The following is a 6,290-nucleotide window of genomic DNA, read 5'->3' on the forward strand; positions in this document are numbered from 1 at the left end:
TTGAGTGGATGAGGACGTCGGGAGGGGCGGGGACTAGGAAGGGCTGATGGTCATGTGACCCCTGAATAGAGCGAGACTGGAACCTACGGGGAGAGACAGAGACAGCGTCAGTATTAATATCATTACTCCTGATTATGATGTCAGTGTAGCTGGACATTTGGGACAGCTGTGGCTATAAAAGTTAGAGAAGCGGGTTTGGGACCGGAACCGGTGACTGGTGACTGCCCCCTACATCCACCCTTGCTGCACTACTGCCCCCTACTGTCCTATATATCCACTCCTGCGGCACTGCTGCCCCTACTGTCCTATATATCCACTCCTGCGGCACCAGCTGCCCCCTACTGGACTGAGCAGCAACAACAGCAATATTACCGCTCTTCTTTCCCACCAGCTGCTTTTCTAGCGCTTTGGTTTGTGTATCATTTTCCTCCTCGTCCGTTTTCCCCCTCGTCTCTCTCAGATCTTTGTAAACTGAGCTGTGAAAAAAGCCTCAAGTGTAGCGAGGAAACTAAGACTAGAACAAAGCTAAGACTATAAACCTAAAGTAAAGCAGTAAAGGATTTGATCAAATCTGAGCTGATGATGATGGTGATGGTGATGATGATGATGGTGAGGATGATGATGGTGAGGATGATGGTGATGAGGATGATGATGGTGAGGATGATGATGATGGTGATGGTGAGGATGGTGATGGTGATGGTGATGAGGATGATGATGGTGAGGATGATGATGATGGTGTGGAGTGAAACCGTGTAAATGAGGACTTCTACTCTTAGGATCAGTGGTTTTATCCAGCTGTGGTGGTAAACGAGCCCTCAGGCCTGTAAAAGTCACAGGTATATCTTTTCTAATGCAGCACTGTTAATACTCACTCAAATATTTCTAATAAATATAAACTCATACATATATTTTTACAAGCAAGAGAAAACGAGGTGAAACTAAAGTGAATTTCACAGGGAAACAGAGAGTAGAAAGTGTAGCTTTAGGCCTGCAGCTGTCTCTCCCGCTCGTGAGTTATTACTGATGATATTCCCTCTCTCAGATCGCAGGGAGAAATTGATCTAAGCTCATTTAAGCCCTCTGTACTTGTTTAAAGTCAACATTTCTATAATATTCTATTTTCAGTCTTATTTCCTGAAACTGTGAAGAAAACTGAGCTGCCTGATCACTCGGCCTCCAGGTAAAATCACAGAACAATCATAAAACATAAATCAACCTGTACATGAGGAACGTGGAGATTTGTGATATATGTAATTATTTGTGGCGTAGCGTGGAGATCAGGAGAGCCGAGGGCGGATCACACATAGCTCTTTAAATCAGGCTGAGCTGGAAGTTTGAGGTGTGTCTTACTCTTAGTTGATGGATGTTAGTCAGAATCGACCATAATATCAAGTCATATTTTAAGATCATAATAATAATAATAATAATAAAAATAATGTGTATAGAATTATAGCATGTAGCAAGAGTTTTATATCTGATTATCATTTGATTCTTTTCTTGTCATTTCAGCAGTTTAGGCCTGGGTTCTGCTGTAGAACCCTAAATACCCTGCAGGTAAATGAGCTCCAGTGTTTTTATTGATTAGGATTGATCACCACCAGCAATGATTTCAACACGTTTCCCTGACGACAGAAACAGAAACAGTGAGGTTCCTCCTGGGTTCTGTAGTAATGGCAGGGGTTCCACATAGAACCATGACATCTTACAGAACTATTGGGGGGATTAAGTGGTTCTTCATTTGGCCAGCCTCTTTAGGACTACACAGAACCCGCTTGTGTAAATTAAACTGTAAATTCTAATTTAAAGCCAAAACAACCGGAACTACTTTTTGAACTTAGCTCCAGTCTCTGATTCTGAAACTGCCCACTGGATCCTCATATACAGTCCTGTGCAAAAGTTTGTGCACCCCTGTTCAACTGATATGAGCTGATGGACGTACTGAGAGTAGAGGAGTGAACAAATCCTCTCCAGTTCATAAACGAAACGTCCTGGATGTTTACTGACCGAACGGATCAGGGAGACAGCAGAGCGTGTTTACTGTGGCGTTACTTTCAGAACCTGAGGAAATAAACAGCGGGGGTGTGATGGAGTGTGTCTCTGTAGAGGATGAGGCTTACTTACACTCACATCATCAACTACACATGGAGTCTGACCAGGGGTGCTCAAACTTTTGCACATGACTGTGTGTGAGGTGAGTGTGTTTCTGTTCTGTCTGAAACATTCTGAAGTTGTTGTTTATGGTGATCGGCCCAATGGAGATCCAGATTAGACTGGAGCTTCCATTTAACACACGTTTGGGTGCTAACTCTGGCCACCTGGTGGCGCCAGTGGGAAACAGCACTGCACAGCTCTGACTGTTGCCTGACTCTGCCACTGTTCTCTTCTCTCAGTGTGTTCTGTGTGGTTCTGTGTGTGTTTGTTTCTTTCCTAAATGACTCAGTAGTTTAGACTAGCTCGGAGTGATGCCGCTGTCTGAAAGGCGAACAGGGAAGGCGTCCGTGTTCCATCATCTTCCTGCCACGGTCATTTGTACAGGCCTGTAAATAAACCTCTTTTATGGAAACTCTGAATGTCACTCCAGGATCTCTGCTGACCGACCCACCGAGCCGCTCCGCTCAGCCTACAGCAATTTAGCCCCGCCCATTTAGCCTACAGAAGTCTATCCCCACCCATTTAGTGTACAGCAGAGAAGTTTAGCCCCACCTATTCAGTCTAGAGAAGCTTAGCCACACCCATTTAGCCTAGAGAAGTATAGCCCCGCCTATTAAACCTAGATAAGTTTAACCCCGCCCATTCAACCTAGAGTCCACCAATTCAGCCTATAGAAGTCTATCCCCACCCATTTAGTGTACAGCAGTCTATCCCCACCCATTTAGTGTACAGTTAGTAGTACAGATAGTCAGTTTCTGTTCCTGTTGACGTTTGATGTTTTTCTACATGAAGTTGGATCAGAACAGGGATGGGTTCACATGGTGCTGCCTGAGTGTTACAACTTCACTGTTCCAATGTAGCTCCTTCTCCATTTTCTAACTGTTGGATATGAAGATCAATTCTAATAAAAACATCTTAAGAAACATCTGAACCGTGTCTGAGGTCAGTCCAGTGGTCCTGTGGGGACACACCTGTCACAAAACCATGGGGCTGCATAGTACCTCCTTGTGGTCCAGCGTTTTTTTTTAGTTTTTAGGGTTTTTTTTTAGAGTTCACCACTCTCCACCAGTGTCCCCCACAGTAAAATGTCCAACATTGGACATTGGTGTCCACCACTGTCACATGACTGTCCATTGGCACCCTTCAATGTCTTTCGATGTCCATCATTGTCCCTGAGTGCCTCTTAGTGTCCACCAACATGTTTCAGTGTATTGTTGAGCGTTGTCCATCTACTATGTTCATGACAAAACTGTCCATCACTACCAAAAGTGTCCATCTGTGTTCATCAGCATTCTTCATTGAGCCAGAATCACCTTCCATTACTTTACAAGTTGAAGAAGTCCATCTCTGTCCACCAGGCGTAAGGTCCTGTTTCAGCTGCTTCCCTCTTGCTTCAGCCCTCCTACCACAGTCCCAAGTTCTTCTATTACCTCTCAAATACAGACGGGGGACAAGACAGAACACGACTGATCTCTCTGAAATTTCACAAGAGCTTCAGGAACTCCTGCCAGGCTGAAACACCTCAAACCAGCTCAAACCAGCAGTGAGACACAGGGTGGTTTACATGGCCTCGCAGAGCGGACGTGCCTCACAATCAGTGAGCTTCACACATCGCTAGCAGACGTGCCTATGAGGTTCCTGAGGCTGTAGGGTTACTGAACACCTCCGCACAGTTTGAGGAGAGAGTGTGAAGAGTTAGCAATGAACTTAGTTAGCATGCTAATTGTGCTGAAACATACACTTCCGCTGATGGTGCTGTTTCACAGACGAGGCCCGTTGCCAGCAGGCAGGCAGGAAGTGGTCTACATTCGAAATGAGGAAACCTGATTGTCTTCGCTGATACACGGTCAGGAGGTATTTTAGGCTAGACCTGCCTGACCACTTTTTAATCTCCTCCACTGACCGCTGCAGGCTACAAAAACACACCCTGCTGCTGTTCAACACCCCGTCTGGTCTTTTAGCAGCTACTGAAACCAGGAACTGCGTCTGATCCGAACGATGCTGTTCTCTGTTTGTGGTTTTGCAGTAACTGAAAGTCTAATCAGGCGCATTTAGAGGGGACGTGCTGTGTCTGACTGTGTGTCAGCGCTGGGTGTCAGCGCTGTACTTCTCTCCAGTGCTGTCCTTCATATCCACTACAAGAACAGAGCAGGACATTAGTGCAGCTGACCCGGTCACAACATTAGCTAACAGTCAGAACCAGGCCTCACTGTATCTGATTGATCTAACTGGGTTTCACTGTCCAGTTATTAATCGGGCTGCCTTTCATACCAGGGAACTCAAACAGCAGATAAAGCAGACCGATCCTGATCCTCTCCATCATGTGTGATCCAGGTGTGTGTCTGTGTGGCAGTGTGAACACACCCAATCTGCACCCTGTGCGCTGAGGAGAGGGGAGAGCGGGGACGGCAGTGAGGGAGGTTTTCAGTGGCGGGATAGTGAGCTAGCAGACCTCAGAAATATCAAATTATTATTATTAATATTAGATTATTAAAAACATCTAATAATTCAAATAAAAAGAAACAGCCTAGAAAACCGGATTTGGGTCACTTCCTGCTGTGTGAACGAAGCCTTTGATGAGCACGAAGCTAAGTGTGGAAGATAAGACATAAGGCATTAGCATACCACTAATATTTATGCTAAGCTGCTGAAATGCAGTGTGTGCAGTTAGACTGACTGGAGATCATCTCAGCCTTTCACTCTCTCTCAGGTGTGCAGTCATGTGGAGGCAAGTCTGCCTGTGGCATTTTATCTGATCATCTCTGACTGCAGAGAGAGAGAGAGAGAGAGACAGAGAGAGAGAGAGAGAGAGACAGAGAGAGAGAGAGAGAGACAGAGAGAGAGAGACAGAGAGAGAGAGAGAGAGAGAGAGAGAGAGAGAGACAGAGAGAGAGAGAGAGACAGAGAGACAGAGAGAGAGAGAGAGAGAGAGAGAGAGAGACAGAGAGAGAGAGAGAGAGAGGTTGAGTAAGTGTGGATGAAACCCAACACCTTACACAATGGTACACTCCTCCACTCGGCTGCTCTCCGCTCCTCATGCTTTTACCTTATAAGGCAGGATGGTCCCACCTGGCTGCAGGTGAGATCCTTCCAGACATGCTGCAGACGAGTTCCTGCTGACCTTTGACCTCCTGATGATACAGCAGGCATATTTTGGATTTATTTCTGCCAATATTTCAGGATATGAACTACAGATACAGCCCATAATTTATCTCCTATCCAAACCCACCAGTGCAGCTACACGAGTCTTCTGAGTTTTATATGGAATGATGATGATGATGATGATGAAGATGATGAAGGTAAAATAGTGAATAGAGAATCTGAACTAATGCAGTTCTCTTTAGGGACTACTTTCTGTAGCCGCACTACACCCTGCAGCATGTATCCCTCCACCATTTTAATGATCTGATTTTAAAAGCAGGTTCTAGAGCCGAACTCTTCTCAGAACTCTGGTAGAACCGTGTCTCAGGCATCAGGCAGCGTCTTCATCACCATTAGGTGAAGAACTTTCTGTGAGGAGCTTTTATTAGAGCTTCAGACGTCTGCTTCCCTTCACCTCCACTGTAGAACCACAGCTCTGACTGGAGGAGCTTATCTAGAACCTCCACTGTAGAACCACAGCTCTGACTGGGGGAGGTTATCTAGAACCTCCACTGTAGAAGAGCTCTGACTGGAGGAGCTTATCTAGAACCTCCACTGTAGAACAGCCCGGACTGGGGAGATTATCTAGAACCTCCACTGTAGAACAGCTCTGACTGGGGAGATTATCTAGAACCTCCACTGTAGAACAGCTCTGACTGGGGACTATGACTGTATATGTTAAACTAATAGGTCTATGACTGTATGCAGCCACACACACACACACACACACACACACACATACATACATACTAGGGTGGAAAATCACTCCACAGATGCAGGTTACAGGTACAGACAGATCACTGCATTCCTCAACACACACACACACACACACACACACACATGCACCCACACCCACACACTCCCTCACTTACACACACACCTTTACCTTTAGCCATGAGTCACCTCCTTCTCTGCTACTGTATTTCATAACCTGCTAAAATCCCTGACTGAAATTAATTGCCCCCAAGAACCACAGCTTAATAAGCAGGCCTGCTGTG

This window comes from Salminus brasiliensis, chromosome 7 (genome assembly GCF_030463535.1).
Source record: "Salminus brasiliensis chromosome 7, fSalBra1.hap2, whole genome shotgun sequence".
Lineage (NCBI taxonomy): Eukaryota > Metazoa > Chordata > Actinopteri > Characiformes > Bryconidae > Salminus > Salminus brasiliensis.